The 14,270-nt window shown below is 47.5% G+C and overlaps 1 protein-coding gene across 1 annotated transcript in view; it reads left to right on the top strand.

Moving 5' to 3' along the window:
* The first annotated feature begins 14 nt into the window (after positions 1 to 14).
* ALDH2 (aldehyde dehydrogenase 2 family (mitochondrial)) overlaps positions 15 to 14,270 on the top strand; it is a 34,311-nt gene continuing 20,055 nt past the window's right edge. Inside the window, exons 1-2 of the mRNA XM_008572705.1 lie at positions 15 to 103; positions 13,820 to 13,924. The gene's annotated coding sequence lies outside the window, so the exon portion shown is untranslated. The remainder of the gene's footprint in view (positions 104 to 13,819; positions 13,925 to 14,270) is intronic.

Raw genomic sequence — 14,270 nt, 5'->3', positions numbered from 1 at the left:
GGCGCGAGGCCTCGGGCCCCGCCTGGGCCGCCGTCTCCTGTCGGCCGCCGCCACCCAGGCCGTGCCGGCCCCCAACCAGCAGCCCGAGGTCTTCTACAACCAGGTGAGTCTCTCGCTTTGTCCTCGGGCCCGAGTCTCTGCAGGCCCCTCGGCGGGAGGACCGAGCCTGCCGGGTAGAAAGGCCCTGGGCCGTGGAGGACCCCAGTTTACCCATTTGGGGCTCGAGCAGTTTGCTGTGGTTGATCTTTACGCACACGTTCTCCTTCCCGTCCTGCGAGCATTTTGACCCCTTCGCCCCCCGACAGTCCCCGTGCCACGATCCCGCTGTGATTTGAGCCCCTTATCCGTTTCTCCAGCGCCAACTCTTGGGGTTCATACTCCCTCCCGTCGCCCGTGGTCCTTGGCTTTCGGGCCCCTTAGTTGCCGCAGTGTCTGCGCAGGGTCTCCACCGTCGCCCACCCAGAACACGTTTCAGTCGAAGACCCTCTTTGCAGGAACTTTTCTTTTCTTTTTTCTTTTTTTGGTCGTCTCTTACTCCTTGACTCATGCCCTCGTCCAAGGAAGTTCAAAAGGAAAAACTAGGAGAAAGAGGTAGTTTTTAGCTACAATTCACCAGTTCACCGAGGGAGAAGCCAAGGCCAGTCGGCACTCCCGCTGCTTCCACGGCCAGGAATGGGGAGAGGGCGTGGGACCTTCGCCTGCAGGGCTGAGTTCCCAAATGGAGCTGGCTGGCTCTCTTTGACCAAACTAAGGAGGGACTTTGCAGGATAAAACTGATTCCCAGTGGCCGATTTCTTGCTCAGACAAGACTTTGGAATATTTTTTTTTCTTTTGATATTTGAGTTCGGGTAAAGTGCAGGAATTCAGAGAAGGAAATCGGTTATGAAAGAGTTCGTTTTGTTTGTGCAACAAGTGCAAATCGGCTTCCCTTCTCTGAGCTTGTTTGTTCTTCTGTAAATGGGAAGGGAGTCAGAGGATAACGTGTACAGTCAGCACAGCGCCTCGCTCACTTGGTGGGAACTTCACAGTTAATAACAGCTCTTGTCTGTGCACACCTTTGCGCCTGGCATTGTTCTAAGCATTTACTTGTTACGTCGTTTGATTTGATCCTTTCAACAGCCGGGTGAGGGAGGTGCTGTAATTATCTCCATTTTACAGATGAGGAGACTGAGTCACAAAGAGGTTTAGTGACTTGCCTAAAGACTGAAGTCAGTGGATAAGTTGGAGTTCACATCTGGACTCCCAAGAGTAAATCCCTAATCAGAACATTCCGTGGTATGTTGTAGCTTTGGGTGGGAATAAAGAGACCACTAGTCCTCTGGGATTACTGCTGATTTAGGATGCTGTGGAGCCGGCTTCTAGCTGACTGCTTTCAAGAGTGCACCTGCTTGTCTGGCCCAGATCGTGGCTGCAAATGTGCACCCAGGCCTGGTAGATAACACGGGTCCTGCTCTCCAGATTTAGTCTGGGGGTGTAGGTTGGGGGAGTGGAGTGAATTCTCCCTGCGGCTGCTTTTCTTTGTCAGATTTTTTGAGATCATAAAAGCAACACATGCTCACTATAAAAAATGCAAAGAGTACTGACTTAAAAGTCTGGGATACCAGATACCCCATTGCACTCTCCGCAAGAGCACTGTTAACTGGTGGTTGTGTGATCTTGAGATATTTTCTTTGCATTTACAAGCATGTGTGCGCGCGCGTGTGTGCACTGTTAACTGGTGGTTGTGTGATCTTGAGATATTTTCTTTGCATTTACAAGCATGTGTGTGTGTGCGTGTGTGTGTGTGTGTGTGTGTGTAAGAGAAAAAGAGAAAGAACTAGAATTTTTTTTTAATGAATGAGATGCTCCAACTTAGGTTCTGAAGCTCTCTGTCTCATTGAACAGTGTGTCTGGATTATCTGAGTACATTCAGGTCTTATTTAATTCTTTCCAAGAACTGCCAAGCATTCCACTCTGTGGCAGCACCTTGCTGGAACTGGCCACTCCCAAAGCTCCTTGGGCTGTTTCCAGTGTTGTCTTGTTGCAAACCCTGCTGGCAAGAATGCCAAGGCTTCTTACCAGGGGCTCTGTACTAACTAGCTCATATACCTGGGCATTTCCCCGGGGGGTGGGGGGGGGGCAGGGGGTTATTGGTTCCTTGAAGTTCAATGAACTGTTCTTGAGTCAGTTTCCCAAAGAGGAGCTACTAGGTTGGTCTGTAGTTGCTTCTGCGGGCACTGAGTTTTCTCTCTCAAAGGTATTTGGAGGGTTAAGGGCACTGGGGAGAAAGTTGCTATTCAAACTTGTTGGGTCTCTCCTGGAAGGGGGTCCAGGCAATAGGTCTTCTCCTTTCCACATCTTTCTCTACCCAAAAGGGATTGAGTGGGATGGTTTGGTCCACCTTCTTGGTGTCCTCTTGCCTCTCCTTGTCTTGGCTGGGGCCTCAGGGTGGGTAAACTTGGCTGGGTTAGGCAGATTTTAGGGTGAGTTAAGAGGAGCTACTAGGTTGGTCTGTAGTTGCTTCTGCGGGCACTGAGTTTTCTCTCTCAAAGGTATTTGGAGGGTTAAGGGCACTGGGGAGAAAGTTGCTATTCAAACTTGTTGGGTCTCTCTTGGAAGGGGGTCCAGGCAATAGGTCTTCTCCTTTCCACATCTTTCTCTACCCAAAAGGGATTGAGTGGGGTGGTTTGGTCCACCTTCTTGGTGTCCTCTTGCCTCTCCTTGTCTTGGCTGGGGCCTCAGGGTGGGTAAACTTGGCTGGGTTAGGCAGATTTTAGGGTGAGTTCTCCTTCCCCCAGCAGGGACTGGTAGGGAGAGCTATTGTGTCCAGGCTTCCTGAAGAGCAACATTTTTCATCCTTGACAGGTTTCAGAAACATACACCTCTGTGAATGAAATGGATTTTCATTTTTCATTCTTTTTTTCTCCCTTACTTGGAGAGTATTTAAGATCTGGAAAGACAACTCAAAGGAAAACCCAAGGGACTGTGGTTTCAGCAAAGTAATCCCCCTGGCTGGAGCATGGCTAACATTGCTTTGCTTCCCACGGATTTGTCACCCCTCTTCCCCTGGGTGATGGAGCCTCAAAGGATTACTCAAAGCACATCTCTTCTGAGCAGTGAGAAGCCCCAAAGAGGTTAATCTCCCGGAACCCTCAAGAGAGAGGCATTCCTTCCTTTTGGGAAATTAACCAAGAACTGGGGTTCTCCCCTTGCATTTATTCTCCAGACTAGGAAGTTACAGGAAAAGAACATAGGTGGGGTTATAGTTTAACAATATAGGCTGGTAACATTCAGGAAAACAAGCAAGGTGACATTCCATAATGCAATTTGCAAGAGGTTAAGTCCAATCCACCAACAAAAGCTTGATCTTAGCAAACATTCTCTCTCCGTACAGAAATTTCCCAGTATCTTTACATATCAATCAGTAACCTGTCTGTCTTCTGAGCCAGCAACCTTGCTGTGCTACAATTCTTTATCTTACAACAGAGACTAGCCTGGGGAAAAATTTCCTGTCTTTTGTAAGGTTAACATTTTATATGTACTTTTGAGAAGTTAGGCTAAACCTGAAACTACAAGAAACTAGGCCCTGTGACATATACTTGCTTTATGTATACTCCACAGGCTAATAATTTCATCTTCCACATTAACAATCCATGTTTGTTGGTAATAATAATGAATGAGGGAATGTCGTGAGACACTGTTTTGCACTCTGGACTCAGACTGCCTGCCACTCACTAGTTGATGAGACCTTGGGGAGGTTCATTCATTTGATAGGCATTTTCCTAAGCACCCCCAGTTGCAAGGAACAAAACAGACAAGAATCCCTGCCCATGGGAGGCTTGCATCCTGGAAGGTGGAGAGAGACAAATAAATTAGTGAACTGCATGTACGGCACAAGGTGATCCATGCTATGAAGAGAAATAAAACAGGGAAGAGGGGAGCATGTGCAGGTGGGGGTGCTCTGTACCTCAGCTGTCACATCTGTAAAATGGGGTGAAAATCCCATCTGTATCAGAGGGTTGCTGTGAGGATGAAACAGGGTCATCCTTATACAGCCCTTAGCAGTGCCGCGCTCATGGCTGCTGGTGCCTCCATATTTATCACAGCCTTAAGTAAAAACTGGGATGACAGTGATGCTGTTGAGCTTATGATCTAACAGTGATAAACTTCATTTAATATGGTGCTCTTGTATTTGCAGTTTCCTGAGGGGGTAAACTAGGTTGTGGTGAAGTTGAGTGGGAGTTTGGGGTGAATTAAACTTGTTTCTTTATTTTTAGCCCCTTGACCACAACACTCAGGAACTAGAGAACTGACCAAAAGGGAATTATGAAAGGATCTTCCTATATGGAATTTTCTGATTACAACAGTAATACATCCTCAGTAGGAAAAGTCAAGCATTACAGGAATCTGCAAGGTAGACACTCACTGGAAATATACATATGCACTGCTCACATGTTCATTGCAACATAGTTTATATTAGCAAAAATTTAGGAAATAAGCCAGTTTGGGTTTCATAGGGAAGAAGATGAACAACCTCTTTTACAGTTACAGGAAGGAATAATTCTTTTTTTTTTTTTTTTGTCTTTTTCGTGACGGGTAAGGGGATTGCAACCCTTGGTGTGGAGTCGCCCACACCACGCTCAGCCAGTGAGCGCACTGGCCATTCCTATATAGGATCCGAACCCGCAGCGGGAGCGTCGCTGCACTCCCAGCGCCACACTCTCCTGAGTGCGCCACGGGCTCGGCCCAGGAAGGAATAATTCTATGCGTGCAGCAGTTACAAAGAATTAGCGGCGGGAGCGTCGCTGCGCTCCCAGCGCCACACTCTCCCGAGTGCGCCACGGGCTCGGCCCAGGAAGGAATAATTCTATGCGTGCAGCAGTTACAAAGAATTAGCTTGATCTGTATGAACAATGGATCTTAAAAACATGTTTCAAGAGGGAAAAAATGTCCAGCACTTTACACAATATGAAGCCAATTAAAATTACACTAAGTAAAACTTTATATTGAATGTGGATAGACACATCTCCATATAAAATGTGTAAGAATGTACTGCACGCTGTGAGGGTGATGATTACCTGAGCTGATGGGGCCAGATAGGGAACATGCTTGTGAGTAGTGGTGAAAGGGGACTTTGACTTTATTTAAATGTTTTATTTCTTTAAAGCTGAATACCTTGTGAACAAATATTAAAAGAAAAAAGAAAGAAAATAGTGGTCCTCTGATACCCCACCCCTGCAGATAATCCCTGTTAACACAGTATATATGAAGTGGAACTTGATTTTTCTTGTCTTCCTGGGAGATTCTTACAGAATGAGCCAAAATCTGTGTTGGGCCATACAGTGGTTTTGTACTGAATGAGTCAAGTGAACTGTCACCCCGTTGATCACACTAGTTAACTGCTTGTTTGGCAGGCAACCCGGAGAATCTGGGGAGTTTCACTGAAGGCCATCATGGTTAATTCTGCTTCTAATAACAGTTTTTTATCAGGGAATGCAAATGGTGTTCAACACTTCCTGCCTGCCCAGAGTGCGTAGGACACACTTCAGTTACAGGTGACTGGGCTACAATACAGCGGTCCCCCCTTATCCACTCTTTCACTTTCTGTGGTTTCAGTTAACCTTGGTCAACAAGAAAGGTGAATACAGTACAATTGAGATATTTAGAAAGAGAGAGAGACCACATTCATATAACTTTTATTACAGTATATTGTTACAATTGTTCTATTTTATTAGCTATTGTTAATCTCTTACTATGCCTAACTTATAAATTAAACTTTATCCTAGGTACGAATGTATACAAAAAAACATAGTATGTATAGGATTCAATATTATTTGTGGTTTCAGGCATCCATGGGGGTCTTGGAATGTATTCCCTGTGGAAGGCGGGGACTGTGTAATGTTTGTGGTATTGAGGTCAAGTTGAGTGCAGAATGTATGTGTTGTGGACATGCATATGTGTTCCCTGATCCAGTAATCATGATTATCAATCACTTTTTTTTTTATCAGGCCCCATACTGAGGACTTTTACCTACATTTTCATCTTTCATTCTACCAGCAACTCTATAAGGCAGGTATAGTTTCTGTCCCATCTTACAGGTAAGGAAACAGGCTCAGGGAGGTCAAGTTCACATTAAGTTATAAGTTTGAAACCAGGCTTCCAAATCAGCTCTGTCCAGCTCTAACACACCATGTGCTCCTAGCCACATGCTATCCTGTCTCCTGACCTCCTGATCAGACAAGCATGTAAATATTTAAGGGACAATTGAATCGAATATTTGAAATCAGGAAGGAGGAGCTGTGTTTGTGTTGTTCACATTTGTGTTCTTGGCACCTAGCACTGAACTTGGCATAGAATCGCTGTTCAGTAAATATTTATTGAATGCATTATTGCTTACTATTTATGAAACTATGTTTACAATTTCATGCTCCAGGAGCAAGGGAAAGGGTTATTTAATGAGAACCCAGTATATCCACTCAGAAGGGTCTTATTGCAAAGTATTTGGGAGTTTACCTGAGCGGGACTGTGGGGAGTCACAGGGGGTGGTGAAATTGTCTAGGGGAAAGCGATCTCAGCAAGGCAGAGGTTGCCAAACCATAACATGTCGACAAATTGAAACTGCGCCTGCCTGGCAAATAGTCCACAGTAGAATCAACCCTCCCATCTTGGAAGTGGTGCAAATCTAAGACTGCAGAACTGAAGTGGGGAGAGGAGGGCTGAGGTCAGGTGCCAGAATGTTTCCAGTGAGTCTGGGGAGACCAGCTGCTCTTGGCCTTAACTGCAGACTAACCCCAAGGTTCTGGATGATGTGTGAAGTGTGAAAGAGTGTGGCATTCCATGTTTACTTTGAGCTTTATGCCTTGGGATCTTGTATACGAAAGATAGCATCTGCTTTCCGTTGGACAGTTACCCAACTGGTGCTTATAAATAAATGCCATCAGGAATCATCCCAGACTGGAAAACCACAGCATTTGCTCACTCACTCAGTCTTTGGGAAAATAAGGTATTCCAGGGATGTGTATTTCCCAGGTATTCCCTAGTTCTTTCATGCTTCAAAGTGTGAACTGAAATTTTTCTAGAATGTGTTCTGCCTCCTTAAATTGGTGCTACCGAACATAATTTAGCCTTTTATTGGAGACCTTGGGCAGATTATGACTGCCCATTGTCATGGGGTGTGGGGGTGGTAGCCAGACTATCATTGTGTTCTTGCCTTGGTCAGGCCTCCGCCCCCAGAGTCTAGCTGTCCTGCTCATGCAACTCCACCCCAGGTTCTCCTCCCCGTTCCCTGCTGCCGCCGCCACCACCAAGTCTATGTTTGCAGTTTATATTTTGCCAGGCCTGGAAAACAAGATATCAGTGTTATCCTCCAACTCAGAAATCTAATTTGTACACAGTAATATGCCCCAAGGCCGCCACCACCAAGTCTATGTTTGCAGTTTATATTTTGCCAGGCCTGGAAAACAAGATATCTGTGTTATCCTCCAACTCAGAAATCTAATTTGTACACAGTAATATGCCCCAAATTTGCAAAAACACATGTAAAACAATGTTTGCTGCAGCAGCATTGTCGGAACAGTGAACACGTGTCCTAAACGTGCATTGGTAAGAAATGGTTAAATAAACTGTGGTCTGTCTTTAAAATAATGAGGCAGATCTTCCTATGGAATAATGTCCAAGATAAATTGTTACTGAGAAAAGCAGGTTATGAAATAGGAAGTCTACTGTTATTATCCCCACTTAGAATGGGTGCTGCCCTGTCTGTCCTGGTCCCTCCAATGCCCCCAGCACCAAGTGCAGTTCCTGGTACACAGTAAATGGGATTGAGAGCCTCGGTTCTCCTCTCACCTGCACTCTGCAGCCACACGGGACCTTTCAGTCCCCCTGTCCCCAAGCTCTTCCTTGATCTTGCCCTTCAGGCCCCCCTCAATAGTGCCGTCTGACCCCTCCCTGGTCTGCAGAGCCTGTTCCTTTCCATGCGTGGTGGTGGCTGTCAGTTAAAGCTTATGTAATGCATGGGTGAATGCAACTTTTACAAAACAAAGTGAGAAGTACTTATGAAAATGTATAGAAATTAGAGAATTTTGATGGAAAAAGTTTATGCATCTTGCCAGTAGTCCCGATCCAAAATATCAGCTTTTAATGTCCCTCTGCCTCTAGAAACTGTAAAGAGGAAGCAGGGGCTGGCCGGTTAGCTCGGTTGGTTAGAGTGTGGTGCTAATAACAGCAAGGTCCAGGGTTTGACCCCTGTACTGATCAGCTAGCCACCAAAACAAAAGAAAAAAAAGGAAGCGTGGGGGCCGGCCCGGTGGCGCACTGCTACAGTGCGGCGCTCCCGCCGAGGGTTCGGATCCCACATACAGACCGGCTGCTCACTGGCTGAGCGAGGCCCCCCCCCCCCCCCCCGGCCGGTTAGCTCGGTTGGTTAGAGTGTGGTGCTAATAACAGCAAGGTCCAGGGTTTGACCCCTGTACTGATCAGCTAGCGACCAAAACAAAAGAAAAAAAAGGAAGCGTGGGGGCCGGCCCGGTGGCGCACTGCTACAGCGCGGCGCTCCCGCCGAGGGGTCGGATCCCACATACAGACCGGCTGCTCACTGGCTGAGCGAGGCCCCCCCCCCCCCCCCCGGCCGGTTAGCTCGGTTGGTTAGAGTGTGGTGCTAATAACAGCAAGGTCCAGGGTTTGACCCCTGTACTGATCAGCTAGCGACCAAAACAAAAGAAAAAAAAGGAAGCGTGGGGGCCGGCCCGGTGGCGCACTGCTACAGCGCGGCGCTCCCGCCGAGGGGTCGGATCCCACATACAGACCGGCTGCTCACTGGCTGAGCGAGGCCCCCCCCCCCCCCCCCGGCCGGTTAGCTCGGTTGGTTAGAGTGTGGTGCTAATAACAGCAAGGTCCAGGGTTTGACCCCTGTACTGATCAGCTAGCGACCAAAACAAAAGAAAAAAAAGGAAGCGTGGGTTTGGAGGACTCCCCTCCCCCCAGGGTGACTAAATTAGACATGTTATGTAAGTCAGGCATTGGGTTTGGGGCCAGAAGGTTAGAAAGCATTTGTCCTGGAGTTTGTCCTTTTGTTTATTCAAGAGAAGTTGCTGTGAAACTCTCCTCACTTGAAGCAGAACTTTGGCAGAGACTCAGTGTCACAGAAATTCCTACTCTAGCTCCTCAGCCCAGGGAGGGGAGACCACTGAGTCTAGAAGAGAAATGAGAAATCTAAACCAGAGAAGTTTCCAGGTTACTGCTAGGCAAACCCAGGTTTATCTTATCGGTGGAGAAGAATGGATAGATTGTTGAAAATTGATTCACCTAATTCTCCAATGAAGCATGACTCAGCAAATTCAGGGTTTCCAAAGGCAAACGAGTGATCCTTCCAGGGACCTAATCTAAATCAGATGCGGAAGCCTGGTCTTTGCCCGGGAAGAAAGGAGTGGGGCCTGTGGGAGATTACCCAGCTGGCCCACTTCTCCCCTGCATACTTCCTGGTCTTTGCAAAATCACAATGAAAACTTTTTCAGGACACGCTAGTTTATTATGCAGTTGAGCACGGAACACACAGAAAAAGGTGATGTCCATGCTGCTCAGAATCTTTGACCTGAGAGAGTTCCAGGATTTAGAGCAATACTGTAGTCACCTGCTGAGGGCCCGGCTCAGGAAACCAGACCTGCTGTCACATTTAATCCCCACATTAGCCCCCAAAGGTATTCCTTAAAGCATCTGGGAAGTGAAGGCATTTGCCCAGGCTCACCGTCTGCGAGGAGTGGAGTCAGGAATTGAACCCAGATCTGTCTGACTTTGAGTTTGGTACTAAAAATGCGAAGTCAACCTGTGTCGGGGCAGTAAGTAAACCATGAAGATGAAAGTTCATGAATAAGAGAGTTTGAACCTCCTTGAAAGCAGAACTGGCCTGTGACTGGAGGTTGGAGTTGGAAGAACTGGGTAAAGAGCACATCAAAATCCTGGCTCTGCCCTTGCTACCATGTGACCTTGAGCAAGTGGCTTGATCTCTTCCGTGCCTCAGTGTCCTTCTCTGTGAGGTGGAGAACATGGAGTTCATCTTCTAGGTTTGCCATGAGATTTGAATGGGAACAGTTCAAGTGCAGAGAACTCTTGCTGCAGGGGCTGCCTCATAATGAGAAGCTAGTAAATGTTAGCTGTTTCCGTGACATTCAGGAGGCCAGGTGGATGTCCTCCTGGGGGTGGGGGGGATGAGAGGTTGGAGGGGACGGTACAAGACCAGCCCAGCTCACCCCACCCACTCCAGCCAGCCTCCCTCGCTGCCTCAAGCACATAGCTGCCAATTTTACTGGACTCAGGTCAGGCTGCCCGCCCTTTTGAAAAGGAAAGAAAAAAAACTCAGAAGTCAAATGGTTGGTGTTAGAAAAGCAAATGTATTCAGCTGAAGCAGATGGTAGGCTACCCCATCTCAAAGATTTACATTTACTGAGGGGTTTTTAAAGGAAGAGTTGAGGGAATGGAATATGGGAGGTGAAAAGCAGGAGAGCAGGAGATGTGAGTTACGAGGGGTCCGTGTCTATGTGTCAGGTACAAGGTCTCGCCAAAGCCTCATCCGGTTTCTGTTCTCATCTTCGCTGTTATCTCAGGATTCTGCAAGATTTTGGTTTGCGCCAGTGTACTTGGCTAGTGCCCAAGGTCAGCTGCCAGTCGTTTGGCCTTGATTATTTCTCAAAACTCTACAAGTCTCAAAGAAAGAACTGTTAGCTTTGCAAAGTACTAATTAGCTTCACAGCCTTGTTTTCCTACTTATCGAGTGAGATAAGAAAGTCAGGGGATGGGAAGCAACAGTGGAGAGAAAAAAACTGTCCTTTTTAATATCCTCCCACCTTGTGCAGCCCAGGCAGCTTTAGGTCCCAACATGGCTTCAGTCCTGCTCACTCCAACACCAATGCAGTGAGGTGTGAGGCTGTGAACCCCGAGCCCGCACTGCAGGTGAAGACAGCAGCAGAGCTCAGCACACAGTCGCAGGCTGCCCGCCTGCGTGTGCCTGTCCCTCCTCCTCATGTTAGTTAGAGAGGCCCCAGGAGCTTGCCCCTCCTCCACATTAAATAGAGAGGAGGCTGATTCTCAGAGAGGAGGAGCATGTATCCAGGGCCTTCCACCCAGGCATGGCAGAGTTGAAATTGAACTCCGGCTCCATGCTTGGGCTCTTTTTACCATGCCCGGGCAGCCCTCCTGCCGGAAGAAACAAGAATGTCATTTCCCTAAAGATTTTTTTTTTTCTTTTTTCTTTTACAGCTGGCCTGTACGGGGATCCGAACCCATGACCTTGGTGTTATAAGGCTGTGCTCTATTTATTTCCCTAAAGATTAATGATCGACTGGCTATTAGGAAACCACACAAATTTTTTTTTTTTTTTTTTTTTTTGGCTTTTTGTCTTTTTTTTCCGAGTCCGGCAACGGATCGCAACCCTTAGTGTTGCCCCCGTACCGGACCGGGGACCGGCAACGGGATCGCAAGCCTCGGTGTTGCTCCCGCGCCTCGCTCAGCCAGTGAGCGGGAGCCGGTCGGTTTGTGGGATCCGAACCCTCGGACGGGAGTGCCACCGCGCTTCCCAAGCGGCGCACTATCCAGTGCGCCACCGGGCCGGCCCGCACACAAATATTTTTTCAAAAATCTGGTTAACGTTTACCCACGTTCTCCTGCCTAATGCCGAGAGTCTTTACTGTGTATGCACAGCTGCAGATTCTGCCATGATGGTGGTATAGGGATTGTGCAGAAATATCAAGTTTCAGCCTGGAAAAGTGACCCCACTAGGTCCTTACCTGACCGGCTCCTTCCTGGGGTGCCCAGTCACCCTATCATTATCACAGCACTGGGCACTTGCTGCATGCTTAGGTGAGGCACAAACACTCTGAACTCTCACATGCCACTTTATGAAGGGCTACTATAATGAGTCCCACTCTGTTGGTGAGGAAACAAAGGCTCAGGGAGGTAAAGGCCTTGTCCCGTGTGACAAAACTGGAAGCAGGAGAGTCCAGATTCATCTAGATTCTTGTCCCAAACCTTGGCTCTTGACTACTAACCCTGGCTACCGCTCCCTGGGTCCTGCTGGTCCTCAGATCTTGGGCCCTGGTATGAACCAAGCTCCAGGCTTTGCATGGTGGTTTGGTCTTGTGTGTGATCATAGACTCAGGCCTGAGGTGCTAAGCCATGCTGGGATGCTGGGGCCAGAGAGACCCCTTGAGGAAGGCAGGCAGAGAGCTGGACATCCTTGCCTTCACCTCACCTGTGGCCTTTCCCTGAGCCCTGGGGAAGTGACCACTGTGGGTGCCTCCCTGAGCCTGAAGGGAACAGCTTACTGGGAGATCTTCTCTGTGCTCCCCTGAGACCATTGCCTGGCTTCTGGGGAACAGAGAGCAAACTTTGGCACTTTATCAAGCAGCTTTGATAAGGACTCTCTCTCTCTGAGCAAATGAAGAGGCTTCCATCTCCCTGCTGTGGCCTGATGAAGAATGAGATCTTTCCCTAGACATGGTTTGGTCGCTGTTAATACACCGGCAACAACAGCGATGGCCTAGTTTTAATTATGAGCCAGGTGCTGAACTGAGGGCTTCACGGGACCCACCTTCCTCTCTTACTCCATCCCTTTCACTTCCTAGTTCACCAGTAACTCTGGCCACCTTTGTTCTTTCTCAGATCCATCAGACTTGTTCCTGCCCCAGGGGTTTGCACTTGCTGTTCCCATTGCCTGGACTGCTTGTCCTCTCTCTCTTCCTATGAGTGGCTCCTTTTCATCAGTCAGGACTCAAGTCATGCGTCTGATCCTCGGGGAGGACCCCCCAGCCATCCTGGCTAACATTCTCCATACCCCCTCCCATAGTCACTTTCTCTGGATCCCATTTTTCTTTTTTGCACTTATCACTGCACTCTGAGGTGGTCTTGTATATTTGATTGTGTCTCTGGTTTTCTGTGCCCGTGACAATGACAGCACCCTGAGAGCAGCATCTTTGTTGTTTTTTTGTCTCCACTATGTCCTCAGCCCTGGAATAGTGCCTGGCCCATCACAGGGATTCACTAAATATTTGCTGAATGGGTGAAAGAATAATCTAATTCCATTCTCATGACAACCGTGGGTGAAAGTGTAGTAGGTAAAGGTGGTTGCACATTCTTTGCTGCTCCTCCCGAGGAGAGGGGAAGCTGTCTCTCCTACCTGTGAATCTGGACTGGGCCTCTGACTCACTTTGACCAACAGAATTTGGTGGCAGAAATGAGGCCACATGATTCTTGAAGCTAGATCTTAGGAAGCCTTTCAGCTTGCACCTGGGTCTCTTGGAACACTCTTTCTCTGGGGAAGCCAGCTGCCATGTGAGTGGGCTGAGCCCGCCATGTAGTCAGGAAGCCCAAGCAGCTGCTTGGTGTCAGACAAATGAGTGACAAGCACACATCTTGCACATCCAGCACCATGGAGTTCAGATGATCCAGCCCAGCTGCCCTCAGACTGTCACCACATGAGTGAGCCCACATGAGCCCTGCCCAGCTGAGCCCAATCAGGTGACACAACTGTGACAGATAATAAATCATTTCAAGCCACTGAGTTTTAGGGTGATTTGTTACAGCAGTCAATAACTGGAACAGGTAGGAACATTCTCCTCATTTTTCAAAGAAACCAAGGCTCTGAAAGGTCAAATGACTTATTCAAGGTCACTTGGCAGAGGGCATTCCAGCTTAGATTTTCTCCAAGGCCTGTGCTTTTAACCTCCAGGCTATACCTCTCCGAAGCTAATTCATATATATCCATATTTGTTCTGATTTTTTTTTCTTACATTGCAGGTGGTCAGTGTTCAGTTGAAAGCTGGTTCTGAGAACTTTTTCCTTCTTCTTGTAGATTTTCATAGACAATGAATGGCATGATGCCGCCAGCAAGAAAACATTCCCCACAGTCAATCCGTCCACGGGAGAGGTCATCTGTCAGGTAGCTGAAGGAGACAAGGTGAGAACTGGTGACTTGCCTTTTGACAGGAATGTTTTTGTTTTTTATGTATTTTTGTACTGTTGAAACTTTACCATATATGTGTATTACTTTCATAACTGAAACATACCAATTAAAATTTTTGAGTAAATGAATCAAAAGAAACTCTTCTCTGAAAACAAAGGTATCTGGGTTGGAAAATTCATATAGTGTGCATTTATCCGGTCTATCCTTTCCAGACCTGGAAGGTGAAGATCAGAGAAAGGAGATGCACAGCTAGATGGAAATCTTATTAGTTAGAATTTGGGCTTCCTAAGATCTAGCTCTCTTCTTGGTTTGAATTATATATACTGGTAGGAACTGAAAA

This window comes from Galeopterus variegatus, unplaced genomic scaffold (assembly GCF_000696425.1).
Source record: "Galeopterus variegatus unplaced genomic scaffold, G_variegatus-3.0.2 Scaffold823, whole genome shotgun sequence".
NCBI lineage: Eukaryota > Metazoa > Chordata > Mammalia > Dermoptera > Cynocephalidae > Galeopterus > Galeopterus variegatus.
The sequence above is the reverse complement of the archived record's forward strand: the minus strand, read 5'-3'. Positions and strand labels throughout refer to the sequence as shown.